This window comes from Neofelis nebulosa, chromosome 6, assembly GCF_028018385.1.
Source record: "Neofelis nebulosa isolate mNeoNeb1 chromosome 6, mNeoNeb1.pri, whole genome shotgun sequence".
In the NCBI taxonomy this organism is placed as follows: Eukaryota; Metazoa; Chordata; class Mammalia; order Carnivora; family Felidae; genus Neofelis; species Neofelis nebulosa.
In genome coordinates, this window is record NC_080787.1 from 128781132 (window position 1) to 128793009 (window position 11878).

The 11878-nt window shown below is 42.9% G+C and overlaps 1 long non-coding RNA gene across 1 annotated transcript; it reads right to left on the reverse strand.

The window, feature by feature from the left end:
• Positions 1-6181: 6181 nt before the first annotated feature.
• LOC131514943 (uncharacterized) lies at positions 6182-11530 on the reverse strand. Its single transcript, XR_009263354.1, has 2 exons — positions 6629-11530; positions 6182-6474 (listed from the first exon to the last, which is right to left on the reverse strand). It is a non-coding gene; the product is annotated as an uncharacterized LOC131514943 (long non-coding RNA).
• Between the last annotated feature and the right edge of the window lie 348 nt (positions 11531-11878).

The following is an 11878-nucleotide window of genomic DNA, read 5'->3' on the forward strand; positions in this document are numbered from 1 at the left end:
ATATTAAGCACAGAGAGGTTACGTAATTTACTCAGGGTCACACAGCTAGAAAAATCTTATCTCTTAACCGCTATGCTCTGCTGCCTTTTATCAAACTGCTATAATTATCTCTCATTTCTCCAAACTACAATGGATTATACTACACTAACAGCTACTTTGTGGGCAGATTATTAACTAAGGAAGTAATCCATGGAAAAGCTGCATTATATCAGGTAGAGCAAAGTAGGATTCAGCTACAGCAACAGAACGCCAACCACTCAGTACGTTCACACTGGTATATTTTTCTGATGTTTATTCAATGTGTATGTCCCATCCACAGTTAAGATTTCCCATGTCCGCCTAAGGTTTTCCTAGTTACGTCTTCTAAGGGACACTAAAATATCGAAATGGGGGTTTTATATAATCAGTATTTAGAGAGAATAATCCTCTCTTCTCAGATTTTGTTTAGAAAGTATGTCCCTACCCTGTGATTGTGGTGAGTCACCTCCCTGCTCTCTGGATGTTGTTTAAAGTTCCTAGGGAAAGGGAAATCAGAGAGGCTGCCTTCAACCCTGAGGATGAGGAACAAACCCAGGGGCTGGGATACTCATCTCCAAATACTCATCTCCCGCTAGCCAGCATGCCTCTAACGCACAAATCGGCAGGGAGCCAAAGATTCCTAAAGCAAAACTCTCATTGTTGCACAGTAACGAAGCATTAGTTCATAAACCCATAGTGTCCTGGACCATATGGTCCAGCTTCTGGAGGAGCCTCTGGGGACTCAGCTTTGGCAGCCCCAGTCGCAGCCCGCGAACCAGCACAGGCAGCAGGTCTCTGAGCTGACTCACCTCTCTGGCTCTGCAGACTGCTGAGCCTATCCCCACGGACTCTGATTTAGGAGGTCTGGTGTGGGGCCAAGATTTTGCATTTCTAGCAAATTCCTAGGAGATGCTCATGCTGCTGACCCAGGAATTACAACTTCAGAACTGCTGATTTAAGTTCAGTTCTTGGCTGGTGCCACCAGAAAGCACCACACAGCTGAAGGTATTCGCCATCAACGGAGGTAAATGTTCTAGAGAGTGGAGGGAAGGCCAGCCAGTCCCATCCTATCCTCCATCCCTAACAAGTAAACTAAGGAAACCTTGAGGCACAGGCTTGAGATAGTACTTTACAAAGTTACAACATTCAAACATGGCAAGCTTGGGGAGAGAAGGGAAAGAGAATAGTCTCCCCTAATATAGCAAATAAAAATAAGCCAGACATTGAGTGGTGCCAGGGTGGCTCAGTTGGTTAAGCATCCAACTTGTGATGTCGGCTCAGGTCATGATCTCACGGCTTGTGAGTTCGAGCCCTGCATCGGGCTCTTTGCTGACAGCTCAGAGCCTGGAACCTGCTTCGGGACTCTCTGTCTCTTCTCTCTGCCCCTCCCCCACCTGCGCTCTGTCTCTTTCTCAAAAATAAATAAACATTAAAAAAAAGAAAAACACAATAAAATAGAAAATACTGATCAACTCAGCCCACCTCATTAATTTTTCGATATTAAAATGAACTTAAAAATTCACAAAAACAGAATTGCAATCATTCACATAAAGTGTTAACACAGAACTCACCTATGCCATATCTTGTCTCTACCCCTTAGCAGTTGTATGACCTTGGGCAAACTACTTTACCCCTCTGTAGCCACTCAGTAAAATCAGTAAAATGGGGGTGGTACTATGTATCTCCTCCAGTTTTTATGAGGATTAAATGAAACTGGCACATAGTAAGTATCCTATAAATGTTAGCTATAAATGTTATCCCATAAATGTTCATATGAATTATTTTTATTGAGCAGACCTTGCAATTTGCAAGCAATATATTTAGATTATGTAAAATACATTAATGGCCCTCAAAGACATTTCTCCCACTTCCATCATGCCTTCATTCCCTGCCATCATTACCATGGGTGAATTTGCTCAGTCCCTCGATGTTTCTATAGACTACTAATTTTTCAATTGAACCACCCAACATTTAGAATAAACGGAATAAGTTTAATCACCATCTTCCCACAAAACAAGAGCCAAAGCTGCAGCACGAGATAGTTGACAGATCGTTGTTTTTTAATCTTGTCGAGCTAAATCTAAACAGACACGTACGTTGCAAGGGCAGGCACCAGCCAAGGTGAGAAACCTAGAGACAGATGTCTGATTAAAGTCTTGGTAAAGCGGGAGGGGAAATGGGTTATCTGTTTCTTAAAGGAAAAAGAGAAATGTAACTTCTCTTTAAAAAACAAAGCAACATAATTTATTAGCAAACAGGCATACTACTCAGCTAAAGAACCAATAAAGAGAGGACACAACCAACCATCTTTTGACTCAATGATCTGTTTGCTGTTAGGATACAGAGAACTGTCACTGGGGGTCAACAACCTTAGATACAAAAGAGGGTTAATTTTTCCAGAAGACGGGGATGGCATCAGAGACTTAGCAATCTACTGGGCTCATAGAATTCCAGCACATCTCCTCCTAGATGCTACCTTATGAGTGCAATTTACGAGCTCACAAATAACACAGAGAAGAATCCCTAGGGAGCCCCAGAAGATAACAAACCTCTGCCCACTTGATAACTCTTGTGTAAACAGACTTCAGAAAACAGCAAAAGGACTTCACTTGGGAGCCCACACAAAATAAGAAGCTGTCAGAGAGATGCACCCTAATGCCTCTCCTCTTTAAAACAATCTCTGGATGTCTATGACCTGGGGAAAATTCTCACAACGTAAGCTAAGTTTTAAAAAATCAGGACACAAAACTACTTATAGAGAATGATGCCCTATGTTCCATTAAAAAATGTTATCTGTTGCTATATTTAGATATAGAGCCAGTCATATAGATATATTAGCAAAAAAAAAAAAAAAAAAAAACCCCAAAAACAGGAATTGGACACTCTCTGGGTTGTGATACTTTTTCTTCTTTACATACTCTGCATTTTACAGGTTTGACCTTTATGGTGAATATACACTAATCTTACAATCAAAACTATTTTATGACCTACTTCCTAAAAATTAAGGCTTTTTAATGTACTTTTACTTACACAAAACTTACATCATAGGTTGTGTTATGTTTCTGAGGCTACACCCATGAATAATGTGTAATTAGTCATTTCTGTATTAATTCGATGCAAACCTTTCGTCTTAAGCAGGTTAACAAACAGGAAAAAAATGACTCAAATGACCACAGTTGCTTCCTCCACATGTACGTCATGTCACTCTGTCACTCAGTGGAATTAAAATCCCAAACAGACTTCAAGATCAGATGCATGTATTTAGCCAATGAAAACACTATCTCAGAGTAAAACATTCACACCAAAATTCAAATGCAGCCCTATAGTGGTAAGAGTCCCCTCCCAAGCCAGGAAGTAATTCACATTCAGCATGCAGGATATCCAGATAGAAGGCAGAAAATGCCCACTTTTAAATAGACTCAACCTACACTGTGTTGTTACAGACATTTAACACAAGTCCCTCCTCCTTTTTCCTTTCTTAATAAAGGAAAAGATTAATCATCTCTTGGGAAGCTCCTATTTAAAATATACCTAAAATGAAAGCATTGGCAATAAAAAAAAAAAAAATTAAGACCTTAAATTAACACTCTATTTCAATGTTAATTAATCTAATTTTTACCAAATGATTTGCATTTTCAGACCAAAACAAAATGCAACTTCACAAATAGAAAAAAGAAACTGGCTAAGAGACATACAGAAAAATAGTGAAAATAATCACTTTGAATTATGTATATGAATAAAGAAGAACAGGATAATCCTGAAGTTATGTGTATGGCAAATGGAAGGAAAATAACATTAAATAATATTTTTATATTTGCATGAAGAAACTGGAAGGACAAGGAGAAGCTAATAAAAGTGATTATTCTAGTGCGGGTGGGGGGAGATAGCAAAGCAGAGAGGGGACAGAAGCAGGAGACTTCATTGCACAGCTTTTTGGATCTGTTTTTTCCAACAATGTAGATATATTGTTCAATAAATTAAATGAAAACTGATGCTAAGATGCTTGGGGCTGTATCATGATTTTCCGGCAAACTCAGCCCTCACCTAACGTAGAGGTAAAGAGCACTGGCTGTGGAGTCAGGCTGCCTGGAGCTTCTGAATATGCCACAGGCTAAGCTAATGGGTATGACGGGGGGGGGGGTGGGGGGGGGGGGCGGGCAATGCCCTTGCTTCAGTGATGGTCACAGTGGCCAGGCCATGAGCTGGGAAACCACTTCCTTTGCTACACACGGCTACACACGGTCTCTGAGCCCTCAGAACGTCTCATTAGACCTCTAATACTGTCACACAGAAAGCCCCCATTCGATTTTACCGTGTGGTACTGGAATTTAAACCAGCCCATTACCACGTAGTCCTCTATATACTGCTGATAACATCTTGACCAGCTTTTATTTTTAATTTTTTTAACGTCTATTTACTTTTTTTTTTAAATATGAAATTTATTGTCAAATTGTTTATTTACTTTTGAGAGAGAGAGACAGGGAGAGAGCACACACGAGCAAGCGGGGAGGGGCAGAGAGAGACGGAGCCACAGAATCCGAACAGGTTCCAGGCTCCGGGCTCTGAGCTGTGAGCATAGAGCCCCACGTGGGGCTCAAGCTCACGAACCGAACCGTGAAATCATGATCTGAGCCGAAGGCAGACGCTTAACCGACTGAGCCACCCAGGTGCCCCTTGACCAGCTTTTAAAATCAGAAAGGGAGCTGGGAATAGAGGAAAGTATAACAGAGGACATCCCTGCAGGAATAACCTGAAACAGTTGTCTGTTCTCCCAGAGCAAGATGTTGCTTTTCTGCATGCAAGGAAGTTTCTTGTAAAACAAATCAGAAGAATAAGTCAAAATAAAGCATTACTAAAAAAAAGAAAACTCCACCAACCCACCAGGAAAAAAAAATCTTCCAGATTTATATTTCTTTCCAGAAGGTTTATATTTCTTTTCTAGAACTTAATTTTTAAACAAAATATGCTCTGAACATTTCAAATCAGTATTTTACATGTGTGGGAAGGCCTCTGTCCACATTCTTACAGGAAGGTCTTCTGAGTTAGATATATTCTAAAAATCCAACTTAAATTGGCAATTAGGACTTCAGAACAGATTTTCTTTTAGAAACAATGTCACAAATAAAGGTGAACTTTATTCCTGAATATTTTTTTTATTTTTTCTTAATATTTACTTTTGAGAGAGAGAGAGACAGTGTAAGCAGAGGAGGAGCAGAGAGAGAGAGAGAGAGAGAGACAGAGACAGAGACAGAGACAGAGACAGAGAATCTGAGCAGACTCCAGGCTCTGAGCTGTCAGCACAGAGCCCGACGCGGGGCTCAAACCCACAGCCTACAAGATCACAGCCTGAGCCGAAGTCGGACGCTTAACTGACTGAGCCACCCAGGGGCCCCTATTCCCTACTATTTAGTTACGCATCTGCTCATCCACGAGAGACTGTAAAGTACCTGTCTTATTCATCTTTGAATCCCCATAACTTAGCACCAGTACAATATCCCAAGATACATCTCCCGATTGGACGAACATCCTGCGGCCCTCCACGGACAAGATTCCTAACACACAACAGAGACTGGTGTTTCCAAAACTTGGTTAATCAGAATCACCTGGGGGTACTTGTCGGCCAGGCGTGTTCCTGGCCTCACCCCAGACCTGATGACTCAAAATCTCCAGAATCGCAGGGAATCTGTTTTTAAACAAGGCCCTGGTGTGTGTGATGACTCAGAAAGTGTGGGAAACACGAGATGAATGAAATAGTGCTAACATGTGCTCCGAGTTCCAGGATGCCCAAGGAAAGCCGAGGTGTGAGCCGAGCCTCCCGGGCCCTGGGTGGGAGCATGAAATCAAGTAGCAGCAGGCTGGGCAACTGAGGTAAAGGGGAGTTCCTCCAGCTAGGAAACCAAGTGGGAACTGAACGGGTGTGCAGCTCCTACAATAGGAGGAAATAAGGGTGAAGAGGGCTCCGAGAAAGAGGACATACACACAAAGGCCCCGAGAGAAGGGCTCGCTCTTCCAAGCCTCCTGTAAAGCAGAGGGAAGCAACAGCCCTTCACACATTGCTGTCAGGAACCATCGACGCTTTCAGATCCCCGGGCAGAACACTCCAGTTTTTCAATCAGTAGGTCATTTTTGTTTTGTTTATTTTTATGTTTATTTGTCTTTCAGAGAGAGAGAAAGAGAGAATGAATCCCCAGCAGCCTCCAACACTGAGTGCAGAGCCGGACGTGGGGCTCGATCCCACGACCTGAGCTAAAATCCAGAGTCGGTCGCTCAACCAACTGAGCCACCCGGGCGCGGCCAGATCAGAAGTACTTTCGTGTTCATCACCGACACCAGCGGTCCCCTACTTTGGGCAGCTGTCACCATGCAGGCTCCAGCTGAGCAGCCTCACAGGGGTCGGCCGGGGTAACAGGCGCACATCGGTGCACACACAGATGCTAACTCGGCCTTCTCAGTCATCTGCACAACAGGAAATGTTAAATACACGTTAGCGACGCGCCAGGAGCTGTGAGAAGTGGCTTAGATGCGGGTCTCAAATTTCTTAGCCATCTACTGAGAGGTTTCAAAACAAAAAGACGAGAAAAAAGGAAAAGACCAAAAGACAGGGGCTTACTCCCTCAGATATGTGCCAGGACTTCGCCACATCTTCTTGGGGTCGGTTTTCCTCATCTGAGTGCACAATGTCATGAGTCCAAGAGAGACAGCACCGCAGACCGCAGGATTTCAAGAGGGACAAGCCTGCCGTAGTTCAAACCCCAGCTCCCTCGCTTACTAGCCGTGGACGTGGGTCAACAAATGACTTGTGCCTTAGCTGCATCACCTGTCAAACAGACACAATAACAGTATGCACCTCCTAGAGCTGTTGTACACACAGTAGACCCCCCTCACCCGCGGTTCCGCTCTCCACGGGTTCGGCTGCTCGCCGTGGCCGCAGTTCAGAAGCGGGCAATCCTCCTTCTGACACATCTTCAGAGGGTCAACGGCAGCCTAACACGATGTCGGAAAAAAACATAGTATGCACAGGGTTTGGTACCATCCAGGGTTTCAGGCCCCCACTGGGGGTCCTGGAAGGTCCCCCCACCGCAGATAAAAGGAGACTCCCGTATTAGAGTCTGGCCTAGAGTAGCTGTTGGCGTTAGCAGGCAATACAAAGTCACCAGAAAGCCCGATACCAAAAAGTTGGGATTGCACTCCTACAACCGCACTGATATTAGTAACGTCATTTTTTACTTGAGGGATGCCAAATGCTTTGACAGACTTGTCATTTGATCCACAAGGAAAGGGACTGAGGCTGGGACCGCCAGGGCCTTTTCTCAGAAGAGCCCTTCGTCAAAAACAGAAGCTCCCTCTCTTCTGCTACATTTGTCTAAGGCATTGCTACGGTGCTCCTTCCGAGAAGTGCCGACCACAAAGGTAACATGTGAAGGCAAGATTACCATCATCACCATCCTGTTGATTCTGAACTTCAAATCCTGCAGAACTAATCTATCCCAGGGTAAAAGCCCATTTGAGGAGAAATTAGATAAAAAAAAAAAAAAAAAAAAAATCACTAGGTGCCTAGCTAGGTATAAACCATTTTATCTTATATCTAAAACTTAATTTTTTTAAAAGACATTAAAATGACAGCCCAAGGAAAGCACTGCATCATTTTTTTCTGAATTTTCTTCCAAAATATTAAAAAACTCAAATATTTCTCTCATTAAAAAAAAAATTTGCTAGTCTCAATGCAGAAGAAATTTTAATATTGGGTTTTCCTCTTATATAGAGGGAAATTAGATTATTGCTAGAATCACGTTTCAAACCTAAACGTACGTAGCTTTTTGAACCAGGTAATTGTATTATACCCAAGAGTCAGTGAGTAAATTGATGTTTTGGCTTAAACAGGACCCTTTCACAATTACAAAAATAAATAACTCTCTTGTAGAAATCGGACATATGGCAAATGCATTTAAACTACAATTCTCCTTCCATAATGATGTTAGCACTTTTTAAAGATGAGGAGGAAGCCGTGACCCCTAACCCCTCAAGACATCAAACTCCACGCACTCCATGTGGGTCAAATATGATTAGAAAGAGTCCCTATAGTCATGAAGAGTTTATTTCAGACACACACACACACACACAAATGTTTAAATCCCTAATCATAAGAATCAGAGAGGGATTATCATCGATCAGTGATATTTGCAAGTCACTACTGATCAGTGATATTACACTAGTATCATCAAATAGTAACCCCTCATTAGAATCACAAAATGCCAAGGTAGAGGTTATTTTAGTCAAAGTCTCTATTTAAGGAAACTAATGCCTGGAGGTGTTGAATAAATTAATCGGAATCTGCCACTAGAAAATGGCAGCATGAAGTCACATTGCAGTCTCCCAATTCTCAATCCAGTGAGACCTCCTGTCCATTTCAGGGCTCCTCAAAGCGCGCTAAGCACACAGTGGCATTTGTTACACATCCCGAAGCTCTGGCTCAGTAAAGCTCGGGAAGGATCTGGAAATCCGTAACTTTAACGAGAGTTCTAGACAATTCTCAGTGTCAGGCAAGCACAGAAAACACTGCTTTACTTCATGCAGCCTCCTTAACCCGAGGCGCAGCCTGACTGCCTAGCTACTGTCAGTTTCTGTCAATACCTTCAGGGGCCCTCCAGGGATCAGAGGGGGGTGGAAACCACATTCCGACACCAACACCCTCCCTAGCATGTGGTATGTTTCAATGAAAGCAAGTCTTAAGCCAGTTTCACCAGAAATACAAACATTTTATCAGCAGGCAGGCAGACACAAATAGAACCACACTACCTGTTCTTAGAAGGGCAGTGAAGCCTCCACTCTCTGTCTTTAGAATTCTGACAGGCACCTGCATAGAAGGCTAATTCTGAGGAAGAAAGACATTCTGACATCAGGACAGCCAACCCTCTGGTTGGGACAGTCTGCTGTGATGTAGGACAATGCAGCTAGAGACCTCGAGCACCATCCAGCAGTATTAATTGGGCTATAGCATCTAACACAGGCACTGCAAACTCACATCTTCTTCATGTAAAGACAGTGCCTATAAAAATCTTTCTGCCAGCCAACTATCTTCAACCCCACTCATCTCTCCTATAAAAATTGTATACCTTTGGCTCAGGTCATGATCTCTCAGCTTGTGAGTACGAGCCCCATTGTTGGGCTCTGCGCTGACCGCTCAGAGCCTGGAGTCTGCTTCAGATTCTGTGTCTTCCTCTCTCTCTGCCCCACCCCTGCTTATACTCTGTCTCTCTCTCTCTCTCTCTCTCTCTTAAGTAAACATTAAAAAAAGAAAGAAACAAATCACATAGGGCTTGAAAGAATGAAACAGGCTATGAGGTTGGGTGCCTACTGATTTCTGCAAAGTTTGTTTTGACTGTTTACAGACCGGAGAGATAACTATCCACATTTCTAGCTATTGCTATTTTCTTTAAATCTTTTTTTTTTTTTTATGTTTATTGAGAGAGAGAGCACAGGGGCGGGGGTGCCCACAAGTGTGGGAGGGGCAGAGAGAGGGGGCAGGAGAGAATCCCAAGCAGCCTCTGCACTGTCAGCCCAGAGCCAGCTGGTTACGGGACTCAAAATCACGAACTGCAAGATGATAACGTGAGCGGAAACCAAGATTCCAATACTGAACCGAGTGAGCCACCCAGGCACCCCTACTATTACTATTTTCAATTAAGCACTTATTTTGTCAGCAAAATTAATGAAGTTTGGCTTCTAGGGAAAGGAGCATACTAGTGCTTCAGCACAAAACCTTAAAAAGATAAGAGTTTACTTTTTCATTTGTTTTTAAAGTTGTTTGTCTTGTTCATGTAGATTTGGAGCCATCAGTATTACAGTCCCTCCTGACGGTTCTTCTCAACAGTGAGCACTAAGAAACCAAGTATTGGTTCCGTTCAAATATCTACTGAGCTATTCCACTCCAGGCACTGTTCTAAGCTTTGAAAAAAAGAAAGAATGCAGCCACCCTTGACCTCAAGCAGCTTGCTGTCTAGCAAAGGGGAGCAGAAGTGAATACACAATTTCAGCCCATGCTGGTAAATGTGGCGATAAAGAGATACACTGGAGGCCCATAATGGATGCTGTTGGGAGCACTCCTTCCAACCTGGGGATGTCGGGACAGCATTGGGGGAGTCTTTAAAGATCGGTAGGAGAAAAAATAATGTACGAACTCTCCAACCTACGACAAAAAGTTATTTGGGATAACTACCTGTGAGATTTCGAGGAACGGCAAACCTGATGATTTATTTCTTAGAATCACTGCCCACAGCACTAAAATGCTGTTTCCTTATTACAAAGATAAAGTCCCCATGTTTTTGAAACAGCTGCACTTGTGCCTTTTATTATGGCAGAGACCCATCAGGCAAGGCAATATGCAGCATCTCCCCCTGCAGCTCAGGCTTCTGGTAAACTCTTTAGTTCCGTTACTTGTTCCTTGGGAGACTTGTTAAAAGGGTTATCTGACAAGAAGGATGAAATTAACAGTCACAGTTATCCTTTGGACTGTTTGTGGAATGTATCTAAACTTTGTTCCTATTTCCCACGTGACCCTAAAAGGAAGGGATATATGTTGTGGGACCAGCGAGTGAGCCAAACAGAAGGTCTGGCCTCCAGGCCTAGCTGTGCTATGAGCCCACCACGCAATTAAGGTGAATCACTTCACCTCTCAGACTCTATCTCCTCCCTCGTTAAGTTAATGAAGTAGATGGCCTTCACAGTCAACTCCAAGTCTAAAAGTCTACATGCCCATTCTAATGGAGTACGTTATTCGCAAGACCTGCCTAAAATGGTACCAAAATGATTTCAAAATGTAGCTTTCACTTTAGGAACAAATTTGAGGCATTTTTTAAAAACCTAATAGAAGTTAAGTAAAACGAATACACAGGTGTTTCACTGCTCTTTACCGATAAAAAAATTAAATGTGTGAAGGTGAGAAACCAAAAACTAATGTCTTTACAGTTCAGCTTTCTTCTCTATACATACACTTCCATGCTCACACATAATTACATTCCATAAAAGCCTTCTTTCTCCGTCATAAAAAAAAAAAAAAAAATGATGAGCCGGGTTTTCTGGTATAAAATCAAAGCCATTTAAGGTTCAAACAAATTTATGAAAAGTTTTTAAGAGAGTTATTTCAGTCGCTAATTAGGACAATTTTAGTTAATTTAGGGCACTTGGGCAGTTTCAGCTTTGAATATTAGCTGATTGGTGCATAGGCACACAAAGAGTAATGGTTAAATGCAAAACAAAACTAGCAAAAGGAGGAGTTCCTGACCGTCAGGGAGGTTTTTCTTGTTCTTTAATTCCCACAATAGATCAGTTCACCTAGCAGTCAGATCTGCCCCATCACATCATTCCTCATGGGTGAAATTCTCATTGACCCACACAGTCACTCCACACAAAAAAGACATAGAAGCAATGAGGCATGATGAGACTCCGCTAGGACAGTATATCCGGATGCAAGAGGTCATTATTCACAGTAAATAGATTCCGTCCAACAACTTTTTTTTTTAATTTTTTTTTTAACGTTTATTTATTTTTGAGACAGAGAGAGACAGAGCATAAACGGGGGAGGGGCAGAGAGAGAGGGAGACACAGAATCAGAAGCAGGCTCCAGGCTCTGAGCCATCAGCCCAGAGCCCGACGAGGGGCTTGAACTCACGGACCGTGAGATCGTGACCTGAGCTGAAGTCGGACGCTTAACCGACTGAGCCACCCAGGCGCCCCCCCGTCCAACAACTTGATGAGACCACCTTGATTTTTTCCCTCTCATTTGGGGGGTTGGAGGAGGGGGAAAGCTCTCCCCAGTTGGGAACTGTCCACAACTTAAAAGGATCTGACAACACAGTGAAAG